The following is a 14,765-nucleotide window of genomic DNA, read 5'->3' on the forward strand; positions in this document are numbered from 1 at the left end:
ACAGATAAAGCTAAAGTTTAATAATAGACTACAGGTTCCAACTAAAAAGGTATAGTTAATTCAGGTTACTAAAAACAAAATTCTAATTGATGATAATTTTAAAAGCAGTTAAAGATTAAAAAAACTATAATTAAAATTGCTTTATTGTTCTATCCTGTATGTATGTTATACATGTGTTATGTGTGTACAGGTTAGATGTCTACATAAAACCAAATTTTTTTTTAACTTTTATTTAGTAAATATAAATTTCCAAAGTACAGTTTATGGATTACAATGGCTTCCCCCCCCCCCATAACTTCCCTCCCACTTGCACCCCTCCCATCTCCCATGCCCTCTCCCATTCCATTCACATCAAGATTCATTTTCAATTCTCTTTATATACAGAAGAGCGATTCAGTATATATTAAGTAAAGATTTCATCAGTTTGTACCCACACAGAAACACAGAGTGTAAAATACTGTTTCAGTACTAGTTATAGCATTACTTCACATTGGACAACACATTAAGGACAGAGATCCCACATGAGGAGTAAGTACACAGTTACTCCTGTTGTTGACTTAACAATTTGACATTCTTGTTTATGGTGTCAGTAATCTCCCTAGGCTCTAATCATGAGTTGCCAAGGCTATGGAAGCCTTTTGAGTTTGCTGACTTCGATCTTATTCAAACAGGGTCTTAGTCAAAGTGGAAGTTCCCTCCTCCCTTCAGAGAAAGGTATCTCCTTCTTTGATGGCCCTGTTCTTTCCACTGGTATCTCACTCACAGAGATCATTCATTTAGGTCTTTTTTTTTTCCGCCAGAGTGTCTTGGCTTTCCATGCCTAAAATACTCTCATGGGCTCTTCAGCCAGATCCAAGTGCCTTAAGGGCTGATTCTGAGGACAGAGTGCTATTTAGGAAATCTGTCATTCTATGAGTCTGCTGTGTATCCCACTTCCCATGTTGGATTGTTCTCTCCCTTTTTGATTCTATAAGTTAGTATTAGCAGACACTAGTCTTCTTTATGTGATCCCTTTGACTATTAGACCTATCATTATGATCAGTTGTGAACAGAAATTGATCACTTGGACAAGTGAGATGGCATTGGTACAGGCTCTATTTTAATTGGCCTATAGATAAAAAAATCAACCCAAAATATCTTTTTGATTTAAGTGACTTAAATAAATCTCTGATAGGTAAGTTGTTTTAAATTTGTTGGTTAAAAAAAATTTTTTTTAAGTCATTGAAAAAAAAAAGTGGAGAGATTGCAGTCTCAGGAAGAGTCAGGAAGAAAACAGCAGAAGAAACTCTATGCAAATTAGAGGGACACAGCAGCCCTACATGAAGGGTGTAGACAGCACACATCAGGACCAGGCAGCTGAGAGCCTCCACACTAGCTTTGGAGAGTGAGGTAAAACCAGACTGCCACAGCCGAAACCACTGCTGGTAAAGCTGCAAGAGAAACCTGGAGGGAAACTGGCTTGAAGCCAAGCTAGAAGAGGAAAAAAAAGGGGAGGGGGCACGTTTCTCCCTGCCTGCTCACCATGCAATGGTGCCCTATAACAAGGCAATTGGAGTGGGTGCCATTTTGGACATATGTAACAGCTGCACCAGCTTGTGTGCATGCCCAGCAACCAGCTGAGCAGAGACTCCTGAGTCTAGCAGGGAGAACTGACACAGGGCTGGATACTTGTGATTATGGAAGGCTTGTGTGCCAAGACCATGGAAACACTGAGGCTGCATAAGAAGGCTCAGGGTGTGGCTGAGACTTTGGGCAGTGACTACGGGAGGCTCCACGTGCTCAGGACTCCCTGGTACCCTGAGGGATATTGCTGGGAAATTTGCTTACACCAAGGACTGCACAGATCCTTTGTTTGGTCCTTGTGGAAGTATGGATGAATATTATACCCACTGGGGCTAGCATCAAGGTACTGGTGTCCTGCAAACTATACCATTTATAAAGGATTAATAACCGAAATGTATAAAGAGATCAAGAAACTCCACAACAACAAAACAAACAACCCAGTTTAAGAAATGGGCAAAGGACTTACACAGGCATCTTTCAAAAGAGGAAATCTTTTGCTCAGGATCACTAGCTATCAGAGAAACACAAATCAAAACCATAATGAGGTTTCATCTAACCCTAATTAGAATGGCTTTAATACAGAAATCAACAAACAACAAATGCTGGTGAATGTGGGAGAAAAGGTACCCTAATTCACTGTTGGTAGGAATGTAAACTGGTAAAACCACTATGGAAGACAGTTTGGAGATACCTCAGAAATCTGAGTATAGACCTGCCATATTACCCAGCCATCCCATTCCTGGAAATTTACCCAAGGGAAATAAAATCAACAAATAAAAGAGTTACCTACACCCCCATGTTAGTTGTAGCTTGCTTCACAATAGCTAAGGTGTGGAATCAACCTAAATGCCCATTAACAAAGACTGGTTAAAGAAATTATGGGATATGTACTCTATGGAATCCTACACAGTGGTAAAAAAATGAAATTGGTCATTTGCAACAAAATGAATGAATCTGGGAAAGATCATATTTAGTGAAATAAGCCAGTCTCAAAGGGACAAATACCACATCTTCTCCCTGACCTGTGATAACTGATAGAGCACATAAAAGGAAATCTGTAGATGTGAAATTGACACTTTAAGAAGCAATGATTTGAACAGCCTTTGACTTGACTGTCAAGGAAAAGGTTTTTTTTTTTTTTTTCTCTTCTTCATACTTGTCGCTCCCCGTCTTCGTGGAGGAACGACACAGGACCCTGCGCTGTTCTTTCGTCTGCTCGGCCCTCCCCGGGTTTGCTGCTGGTTCTTCCCGGGTTGGCTACCGTCCCTTCCACCTCCGTGGAAGGGCGGTTCCCCCTGCCACATTCCCCACTTCCGCGGGGGAGCGGCACACCACCGGCCGGCTCTCTCGGGGGCTGCACAGGTGTTCCTTCGGATGTTCCCCTTAGATGTTCCTGGTGCATGCCGTCTCTCTCCTCCTTTATAGTCTTCTTCCACCAATCCCAACTCTGCTACCCACACGCCGAGTACGCTGCTCTCCTCCAATCAGGAGCAGGTCCCACAGTTTATTGGTTGAACTGGAGGCAGCTGTGTAGAAGCTGTTTCCCTTCTCAGCGCCATATTGTGGGAAAGCAGATGCATAGAATAAGTCTTAATTCCAGTAACTTAGTCTAGTCCGAGTTGCTCCCCACAGATCCCCCTTTCTTTTTATTTTTGGCGTTGATACGCGCCTGTCTTCGGTGCCCCGCGGCACGCACTCTGCTCTGCTTGCTAGAGTTGCCCACAGGTTCTTACAAGTCCTATCAATCAGGCAAACCGAATCCGGGTCCTCTCTTCACCATGTTGTGAGGAGGTTTTTAGGCGCTGATGCGTGCCTGTGTTCTGTGCCCTGCAGCGCATGCTCTGCTCTGCCTGCAGGTGCTTACAAGCCCTAGCAATCAGGCAAACCGAATCCAAGCCTTCTCATTGCCGTATTGTGGGGAGACTTATTGGTGTTGATAACGTGCCTGTCTTCGGTGACCTGCGGCGCATAAGCTGCTAGCCGCCCGCAGGTGCTCATCGCCTCATTAATCAGGCAGACCGAATCCAAGCTCTCTCATTGCCATGTTGTGGGGAGGCCTTTCTATTTCTCTATTTCTCTATCTCCGGGCATTCCTATTTCTCCCATTTTACTTCTATCTCCCAGCATTCCTATTTCTCTCATTTCACTTCTAGACTTCTGTTTCTCTTATCCCTGTGGCTTCCCGGCGCCCGCCCCGAGGCTGCTTCTCGGCGGCTTCCCAGCTCTGAGCCGCTTCAGCCAGCTTCTCTCATCTGCGCGGCTTCCCGGCTTCGCGTCTGCAACATGGCCTCGCACCAGCCCAGCGTTCCCTATCTATTCACGCCCCGTGCTCTCTCTGCACGCGGCGTCTTCCGCGAGTCACACAGCGTAGCTTACGTCTCCGCCACTAGCATTCAATCCAAGTTCCCCGGACTAACCTGGCGAATTCCAACCTGGCGGCCCACGTCTCTGCCTCTGGTTCCAGATCTTCGCCTCTTGCTCCCCGGGCTGACTTGAAGAATTCCAAGATGGCTTACGTCTCCGCCTCGGCCTGCACTCGCGGCTTCATCCTCCCTAACATTTTTCTCTACCCGGTATGTTTCCCTAAGTTTTCTTCCAACAATATTCCTCCCTCATTTCTCCTGGCCTCTCCCCACAGTCCGTATCCAAGTCTAAGTTTCTTATAGGTTTCACTTTCACTTTCAACCTGCAGTCCGTATCTGAGTCTAAGTTTCTTCTTGCTTTCACTTTAAATCCTAACTTCTTTCCCACAGTCCATATCCGAGTATGTTTGTTCTAGCTTTCACTTTCGCTTTCGACCTTAGAGATTTCTCCCAGCTTCCGTATCCGAGTCTATGCCTAGGCTTTTAATAGCTCCTTCCGGCACCTTTTTCGTCCGGCTTTTCCCTAGGCTGTTTGCTAGTCTCTCTCTCCAGTATTTTCCACTTCTTCCCATTTCTTCCCTCCTAGGTTTCCTATCCGAGTCACGGCACCATTATGTCACTCCCCCTGTTCGTGGAGGAACAACACAGGACCCTGCGCTGTTCTTTCGTCTGCTCGGCCCTCCCCGGGTTTGCTGCTGGTTCTTCCCGGGTTGGCTACCGTCCCTTCCACCTCCGTGGAAGGGCGGTTCCCCCTGCCACATTCCCCACTTCCGCGGGGGAGCGGCACACCACCGGCCGGCTCTCTCGGGGGCTGCACAGGTGTTCCTTCGGATGTTCCCCTTAGATGTTCCTGGTGCATGCCGTCTCTCTCCTCCTTTATAGTCTTCTTCCACCAATCCCAACTCTGCTACCCACACGCCGAGTACGCTGCTCTCCTCCAATCAGGAGCAGGTCCCACAGTTTATTGGTTGAACTGGAGGCAGCTGTGTAGAAGCTGTTTCCCTTCTCAGCGCCATATTGTGGGAAAGCAGATGCATAGAATAAGTCTTAATTCCAGTAACTTAGTCTAGTCCGAGTTGCTCCCCACAATACTATTTGTTAAACTCTTTACATAACATAGAGTTAATCATATGTGTATAAAGTCAATTGAAACCAGGTCTCTGTGAAAAATAAGAGTAGGAATAAGATAAAAAGGAAGAAGTTTGTAACTGTAAAACTGTATAGTTCTACATACATTCCTATGGACTTACTTCTAAGGGTACAGGGTTTTTTTCAACTTTTATTTAATAAATATAAATTTCCAAAATACAACTTTTGGATTATAGTGGCTTTTCCCCCATAACTTCCCTCCCACTCACAACCATCCCATCTCCCACTCCCTCACACATCCCATTCTTCATCATGATTCAATTTCAATTATCTTTACCTACAGATGATCAACTTAGTATACACTAAGTAAAGATTTCAACAGTTTGTACCCACACAGACACACAAAGTATACAGTACTGTTTGAGTACTAGTTTTACTGTTAAGGACAGAGATCCTACATGGAGAGTAGGTGCTCAGTGACTCCTGTTGTTGATTGAACAACTGACACTCTTATTTATGACATCAGTAATCACCCGAGGCTCTTGTCATGAGTTGCCAAGGCTATAGAAACCTCTTGAGTTCACCAACTCCAATGTTATATAGACAAGGCCATAATCAAAGTAGAAGTTCTCTCCCCCTTTCAGAGAAAAGTACAACCTTCTTTGATGGCCCTTTCTTTCTGCTGGGATCTCACTCACAGAGATCTTTCATTTAGGTCATTTTTTTACCACAGTGTCTTGGCTTTCCATACCTGAAATTCTCTCATGAGCTTTTTAACAAGATCCAAATGCCTTAAGGGCTGATTCTGAGGCCAGAATGATGTTTAGGGCATCTGCAATTCTGTGAGTCTGCTGTGTATCCTGCTTCCCATGTTGGATTGTTCTCTCCTCTTTAATTCTATCAGTTAGTATTAGCAGACACTAGTCTTGTTTATGTGATCCCTTTGACTCTTAATCCTATCATTATGAACTGAAACCGATCACTTTGACTAGTAATATGGCATTGGTACATGCCACCTTGGTGGGATTGAATTGGAATCCCCTGGCATGTTTCTAACTCTACCATTAGGGGTAAGTACGAGTGAGCATGTGCTGAACTGTACATCTCCTCCCTCTTTTATTCCCACTCTTATATTTAACAGGAATCACTTTTCAGTTAAATTTAAACACCTAAGAATAATTGTGTGTTAATTAAAAAGTTCAACCAATGGTATTAAGTAGAATAAAAAAATACTAAAAGGAATAAAGTAGTAAGTTCTTCCTCAACAGTCGGGACAAGGGCTGATCAAGTCATTGTTTCTCATGGTGTCCATTTCACTTCAACCGGTTTCCTTTTAGGTGCTCAGTTGCTTGTCACCGATCAGGGAGAACACATGATATTTGTCCCTTTGGGACTGGCTTATTTCACTCAGCCTGATGTTTTCCGGATTCCTCCATTTCATGGAAAATGACCAGATTTCATTGTTTTTTTACTGCTGTATAGTATTCTATAGAGTACATATCCCATAATTTCTTTATCCAGCCTTCTGTTGATGGGCATTTAGGTTGATTCCATGTCTTAGCTATTGTGAATTGAGCTGCAGTAAACATTGAGGTGCAGACAGCTCTTTTATTTGTCAATTTAATTTCCTTTGGGTAAATTCCAAGGAGTGGGATGGCTGGGTCATGTGGTAGGGCTATATTCAGGTTTCTGAGGAATCTCCAAACTGTCTTCCATAGTGGCTTTACCAGTTTGCATTTAAAGGTACAATTTTAAAACTTGCCAGAGGATTCCAAATTCCATCAGTTAGATGGTAAAAATGCCATTTTAAGTGTTAAACTGAACATAGTAAGTGTTAACGTGATCACATAGATAGGATTAAGTGTTAAAGGGATCATATAAATAAGATCAAGGGTCTGGGAATAATAATAGATAGAAATAAAAAGGAGAGAATGCTCAAACATGGGAAGCAGTCAGTCCACACAGCTGACTCATAGAATGACTATTTATATAGCACTCTGACCTCGGGATCAGCCCTTAAGGCATTCTGCTCTGGCTGAAAAGCCCGTGAAAGCATTTCAGGCATGGAAAGCCAATACATTCTGGCAAAAAATGTCCTACATGAATGGCCTTAGTAGATGAGACCCCAGTGGAAAGCAGTGGTCATCAAAGAAGAAGGTACTTTTCTCTGAAGAGAGGAGAGAGCTTCTACTTTGCTTATGGCCTTGTCTAAATATTGACAGAATTTGTGGTTTCAAAAGGCCTCCATAGCTTAGGCAGCTCATGTCAAGAGCCTTGGGTGATCACTGCCATCATACATAAGAGTGTTAATTGTTAAATTAACAAGAGTCACTGTTTACTAATTTCCCAAGCAGGACCTCTGTCCTCAAAGAGTCATATTATAATTATGTCTAAGTGTTCACAAAAGATGTATCAGTCTTGGGTGCTTCTTTAAAGTTAATTAAGTTTCTTTAAAAAAAGAGAAATTAACATCAAGATGCAATGACTTTGAACAGTCCTTTTCTCTACTGTTAAGGAACAGTTTTGTTTTTCTCATGCAAATTGTTGATCTCTTTATTTAGTATAGAGTTGGTCTTCTGTGTATAATGTTAATTGAAAATGGATCTTAGAGGAGAATAGGAATGGAAATGGGAGAGGGAGGAGGAGGAGGGGTGGGAGTGTGGGTGGGAGGGCGGGTATGGTGGGAAGAATCACTATATTCCTAAAGTTGTACTTACAAAATGCATGAAGTTTCTATTCTTTAAATAAAAGATTTCTTGGGAGGGAATAAATAAAAATAAAAATAAATAAAATAAATGGGTGCATGTTATGGTATATCAAATATACCACGTTTCATTAAATATATATATGTATAAATGCAGAGCTCTTTAAAAGCAAAGACATTGTACTTATGGGGGGTGGGTGTGGCAAGCAGAGTGTAAGAAAATATCAAATGAAACTATCCCAATATGAAAAAAAAGTTTTTAGCACTTGATGATATACAGCTTTTCCTTCCTACAATTCACAGTTCTTTTGATGTCATTCATAATCTTTCTATCATACTCATTTAGTTTCTGGCCTAAAGTTTCTATAAGGTTGTAAGGTCCCTGAAGACATGGAGAATGTCCTCTTCAGTTTGATACCTTCTGCAGGATGTAGTATCATCCCTAGCTCACTGTGGTCCACATAAATATTTCTTTGAAAGTGTTGGATTAATTTAAGTATGTATTGTTTCAAAGGATCAAAGTATCACCTTCTAAAGGCATTTCAAATGAAATGGGACACAGTTTGACCAAATTTTATATTTATTTATAAGAAAACTAAATCAAACCTAAATGAGAATATTCATTAGTTATTATCATTAACTAATAACCATCTTAGAAACTGAAGCTAAGAAAGAAATAGTACAAATAAATATCAAAACTATATCCAACATGCCACTTTTAGAATTACATGGTGAAAAAAAATCTAGTATATAATTGCCAGGAAAGCTATTTAAAGCAGAAATATGAGATTAAAATGCCAAAGGTGTAAACAACTTTAATCTGCTAATTTATTACACATGTCTCTTAGAGCCAAGTTTTATTTTAAGATTAGATCTTGGATATTTTCACTGTGTTGCTGCAAATGAAACTAAAATTTTCTAAACTCAAATGCTATGCCTTTTTCATCTTTTAGATGTTAATTCATGTCCTCTCAAAGCAAGTTGATTTCTATCATTTTAGTTTACTTCTACAGTTTGTAGTGAATTATACATATATAGCTTTTCTTTTAAAGTCTAAGAATGCACAATGACAATACATACCCATGTCTGTGTCCCATTGACAGTCTGCTTTAGGGAACAGACTACATGTTTTTATTATTAATAGAACAGCAAACATAGGTTTAACTAGCAAAGATGATCCAGGGCCACTTGCTGAGGGAAATCATCCATTCAGTTACATATGAGGAGGTGTGAAATGCATTATAGACCCCATATTACACACCGGACCAAGTTACCTGCCATGCTTTCTTCTCTTAGAGCCCAGATTCCACCTTCTTTCCTGAATATATCTGATTCTGATTGCTAACTTAATCCTCTAGTTATGTAAGGGAGCAATCACAATAAAAATTGAAGTCCAATCGGGCATTTAAAAGATGATTCACTACCAAAGGTAAATGGCTTTTGAATAGGTCTATGTTCTCAAACTTTCCAACAGGCTCTGCTACCTCTATTTCTAAGAAAATAGTTCTCCAGTTACACCACCATGAAATGTGACCTTTCTCCCCAGCTGGCACTGAGGTTTAGCCATAATCATTAAAACAGTACAGGTGTGCTGACAATTCAGGCTAGCACAACAGTGGTATGGTGTGAGCTTGGTGGATGGGAAGGGAAAATTTACAGGAAGGCTTGTACAAAATTGAATCCTTAATATAATCTTAATAACATGAGCTCTTTCAGCCAAATGTTCAGACTTCCCTCCTCCTACAAAATAACCTGATTGATTGAGAGCTAATATAAAACTGCATTTCAGGGATATTGTAGGATTTTAATACACAAAGCATAAATATTTGCTACATGTATTACTCATCCAAGTTTGATCCTGCCTCGTCTCCTTTGACATGTGGTTCCCCCAAAGGATGAGCAGTCACTGACCATGTGACTCCTAACTGATGAAGAAGAGGGAGGTGAACCTTATTTTCACCCATGGAAGAACTGAAACGGGTTGTTAGGAGGAGTGCCAGCCTGACTTGGGAAGCTTTCCTCTATGTGAGGTGTTCGGGAGGCAAGGAGTAACCATCTGTTTGGACACCACTGAGGGCCTTGACCAGGTGATCTAAAAGCTCTATTAAAACTGAAGGTATTCTTTCAGAACTCCAGGCAAGCCCTCTCTTGGTGTTGGCGTATTTCCTGTTCTGTGACAGCACCAACATTTCTTTCACCTCTGAGCCTTTGCACACACTATTCCTTCCACCTGGGCACACTTCCACTCCCTTGTTCCTTCAAATTTGAGCTTATAAGTCTGTTTCTTCACTTCCATTACTTCCTTTCAGATTTCCCTGTCCCAAAAAAATGTGAGTAAGAGTACTTTCCTATATGCTTCTTTGACATTCTAGACTTTCCCTATGTAGCACTTATCCTACTTGACTGTGAACTCCTTAAGGGAACGTGTCTTTGTCATAATTCTGTGTCCATCACTAACACAAGGCCTGCAGCCTAGCCAGTCTTCAGTGAACATGTGTAATTATTTGAAAATCCTGCTGGGGCTTATCCAGAAGTCCACTGGCACCTAAAAATCTTTTAACCAGAGAGACATGGTTTTGCTTGGTCATACTATTGCATGGGGCTGAAGTCCTTCTCCCACCCAAAATATGCTCCCAGTACAATATTAATACCAATCATGTACTGTAGGTATACTTGAATCTTTAACATCACGAAGGGATCTTTAGGAATATTGCTAATTCTCAGCAAGGCTCCACACACATAAAAGGCCACTCAGCTCTCTTTTGGCCACCAACTATATGACTCAGCAAATGATCTGAGTTTTAATTATGATTCCTGATGATGCCAGTCTCAGGAGGGAGCTAACTAAGGACCATTATCCACAAGTAGACCCATGAACATCTTACCTTTTCCTCTTAAAAATTCTCTGAGTGGCTGTGATGTGCAGGATAAATTTTCCAGCTACATCCTGTAACTGCCTGCCACGGATAAGGGGGTTAACTTATCCCAGGAACATCAGTGAGTAAGCAGACATCAATCCAGGACTCTTCATTAAAAGAAGATAATTGAAACCATTTTTTCCACATGATATGAAACACATCTATTAACATTATTGATTTAAAGGGATCAAACAAACTCAAATTTAATAAGTGACTGAGTAATAGTCAAATTGACAATTTCATCATTTCCTATCTTTCTCTTCCTGCTTTTGAACTATGACTATTTTATGACTACTGTGTGAAACTGCTTTAGTCATTTGAAAATCAGTAAGTCTAGGTTGTTGATGAGAAGAATCAGACAGCCTGTGCTTGCACTCACCTCTTTCCACTGCCTCATAACTGAAGATGAGAAATGTCTATAGTTAACAATAGCAGCCTGTGGCCATCTCCCCCTTCCTGAGAAACCTGAGACCTTATTCTCTCCCTAGACTGCCTGCTTAACTACAACATTCACTACCCTTATCCTGTGTCTCTCTGACACTTCCATCCTCATACATGGTTGTTGCTTGTCTAGACCAATGGTTCTCAACCTTTAGTGAGCTTCAGAATTACCTGGGGATATTGTCAAATGCAGATTCTAATGCATAGGCCTGGGCTAGGGCTTGAGATCCTGCTCTTGCAAAATCTTTCAGATTGCTAATATTTCTGGTCCATGGACCAAACTTTAGAGTATCCAGGACTCAGCACAGAATTCATCAACCCAGGCAACTTTGGCAGGTCTGTAAATTTCTGAAACTTAAGCAAAAGTTTATGCAAGGAATTTTACCTCCATCAGATTCTCAAAGGAATCTATGCAAAAGTAACAATTGGCTAATGCCACCTCTGTTCTCCCGCCTATGCCATGTCCCTTTCTGTTCTTCCCCATCTGAAGTATTCACCCAGCCATCCCATCAGCAACTGGTTTTATATGCACAACCAGAGTTATGTTATCCAAGATACTGGACATACACATTTTTCCCCCAAAGAAACATTTTATTTAATGAATACAAATTTTATAAGTACAAATTTAGGAATATAGTTATTCTTAAAACCATACCTGCCCTCCCACTCCCACCCTACATCCTCCTCCCTCTCCCATTCCTAGTCCCATTTTCCATTAAGATTCATTTTCAATTAACTTTATACACAGAAGACCAACTCTATACTAAGTAAAGATTTCAATAATTTGCACGCACATGCACAACAACAACAACAACAAAAAAAAAAAACTGTTTGAGAACAAGTTTTACAGTTAACTCTTATAATACAACTCATTGAGGACAGAGGTCCTGCATGGGAAGTTAGTGCACAGTGACTCCTGTTGTTGATTTAACAAGTAACGCTCTTATGGACATATACATCTTAACTCCAACAAAGCAAGAAGTTTGAGATTAATGACTCAGAGACGTAGAAATTAAAACAGCATGATGTTGGGCCAAGAAAATGATTTGCAGAAGCAGAAAAACCTGAGTGTGAAAGCTAGCTCTGTATCAACCTGACTCTGTGACACTGTGCAGCTTTGCTGGCTTCTCCATGACTTCAATTTCTTTCACTTTAATAAGCCGTATTTGTAGAACCTTTGCAAAGATAAAATTATAAGGACAAACTTACTGGTACATAGTGTTTATATATAAGGAGAATTAATCAGTCACCTATATCTGTCCTTATCATAGAGAAAGAGGAAGGATAAAGTAAGATATAAAACATTAATAAATAATTTTAAAATAAGAGCTAATAAAATAAGGTCTCATGAAAAGAAGTATCTTTTAAGACATGGATTCTGAAAAATATCTATTTTTAGAAGACATTTAGGTAGTTTAGAGTCTAAAGTAGACTAAAACTGAAATGTTTATAGAGGAATTATAAATGAAATTAAGGGATTCTTTCAACCTTTCTTGATTTGAGAAAATTGTGTTAGAAATTGTTTGCCATCTGAGAATCCATAGCAAATACTTGTATGTATCCAATTTTAATACAACACTATAAAACTGTTCTGGAAAGTTAAAACTAGTTACTAACAGACCTTGGGTGGGAAAAAATATTATCTAAGGGTAAAATCATTTCCCATGTGAAAAATTGGGCTTAGGGACTCCTGATAGTAAGCCTTTATGATATGCCACAATAAAAACACCATCAGGTGTCATATAATGCAACCACTCAGCCCTCACCAGCACATTTTCATTGAACCTCAATACAGCTAATCACTGTAAAACTAATGTAAATGTTTTCATTTTATGGTCAGCGTGATATTACACCTTAACTTGTTTGTCCCAGAGAGCTAAGAATGTAAGAGATTCTGTAGCCCCAGTACAGATTTTTAAAGGCAATACTTCTTTGTCATTTTCTATTTTTAAAAAGCTACCGGAAGAATTTGGAAGAAAAGCAATCTCTTTGGACCAATTTGTTAAATAATGAAAGTTCAAAGCTCTAGTTATCTCTTATTTAAAACACTCTGTTATCCCTCAAGGATAAATTTTTCCATTTCTGATAAGGTCCCAGTCCAACCCAAATTACAAGCAGAGGAAGTCTTGCGGGGGAAATGTGTTTACTTATTTTTCCACGTAACATCTTCAAAGACATTTAAAGGAAGGCAGAACTGATCCTAAGGATATCTTTCAGAGGTAAAAAAATTTTTTGAAAAAATCAGTAAGACATTTCCCATATCCTCCTAAAACAATCTTTATCTCTGAGGAAATTGAACCAATACTCAAGATGCTGCTTCCCAGAGCAAGGTTTTTCCAAAAGAGCTGTCCTTATAAATATAAGTATCATCTGTGGCATAGTAGTTTATACCCCCAAGATTCACATTAAAGCCAGTTTAAAAATAATTTGCCATTTACATATGTTTTCACTTGATGGAGAGTCGAGCGCTCTTCAACCCTTGCTGTCCCAGCAGCAGAATACAGAACTACATTATCTAAGCTAGGGGTTTTCTTCAGCGAGATAGAGCAGAGATACGTTTCTCATGGTGAAGGGTTAAAAGAGGACACCAAACCACCCTCTGGAAGTCATTAAGTTACAAAGCCCCAAGAAGATAAAAGTTTCCATTTTCTAAAATGTAAATCAAAAACATATTCATTAGTATTGCAAAACAAACATGCAAATCTTCACCACTTGAAAAGCTCGGCTAAATATGTACAAGGGCTAAACCCAAAAATACATCTGGTCCTCGGTTACAGAACTTGCTTTTTCGGTTTTATCTAAAGAGTTTGTCTGTCTTCCACGGTTGGCTTCTTGGATTATTGCAATTCATAATAAGCCTTTTAGCTAAGGATGAAATAAACAAAGATAAAGTCTATGTCCTAGTTTTACATGGTCCAGATGGGAGGATCTTTCCATATGTTTAGCACACCCACTGCTTATTAATCATTTCTAGCAAAGCCTAGAGGATTACTGGGTTTCTTGCCTGGGCAAAGGCTGAAATTTAGTTTGTATAATCTCTGAACACCTTTTCAACATTCTATCCTTTCCAGATTGTCGTTTGTGCCTAATTCAGGTTGAGTGTGTGTCCAAATTCTTGTGTATGTCTGTGTGTCTGCGTATGTGTGTGACGTGTTATAGGGTAGAGAACTGCAGCCAACTGATCAAGAGGAGGCTTTTGTGTCCAAATTTGGATACAATATCAGTCTTAAGGAATGTGTTACATCATAACAATGACAATGTGGGTAAAACTGGCAATACTTGACTCACTACCCTTCACAGTGATTTACTTAGTGTCTGGCAATCTGTTTTTCATATGATGTTTGTTTCTCATAAACAATTTCAACATGGGAGAGTATGGTGTCAAGATAACAGTCATATCATTCGTCATTGCAGAAGGTTTAGGGGGCTTGCCAAGAAAATAAGGTTCTTTTATCTTGGGCTTCTTACAAGGACTTGTTTTCTGCTGATCGTTTCTTATCAACGTGCTGTGTTGTAGCCTGAAACCTGACGGTCACAGCCTTAGTCATGTTATCAATGTATCAATTTCTTACCCTGAGTGAAATGAAGTCCAGGGAAGGGTCAGCATGGGGAATAGTGGAGGAAGAAGACAGAAGAGTAGGTCCAGGGACACGAGGCAGTCACTGAGAAGGGAGCACTTGAAGGAGA

This window comes from Oryctolagus cuniculus, chromosome 6 (genome assembly GCF_964237555.1).
Source record: "Oryctolagus cuniculus chromosome 6, mOryCun1.1, whole genome shotgun sequence".
In the NCBI taxonomy this organism is placed as follows: Eukaryota; Metazoa; Chordata; class Mammalia; order Lagomorpha; family Leporidae; genus Oryctolagus; species Oryctolagus cuniculus.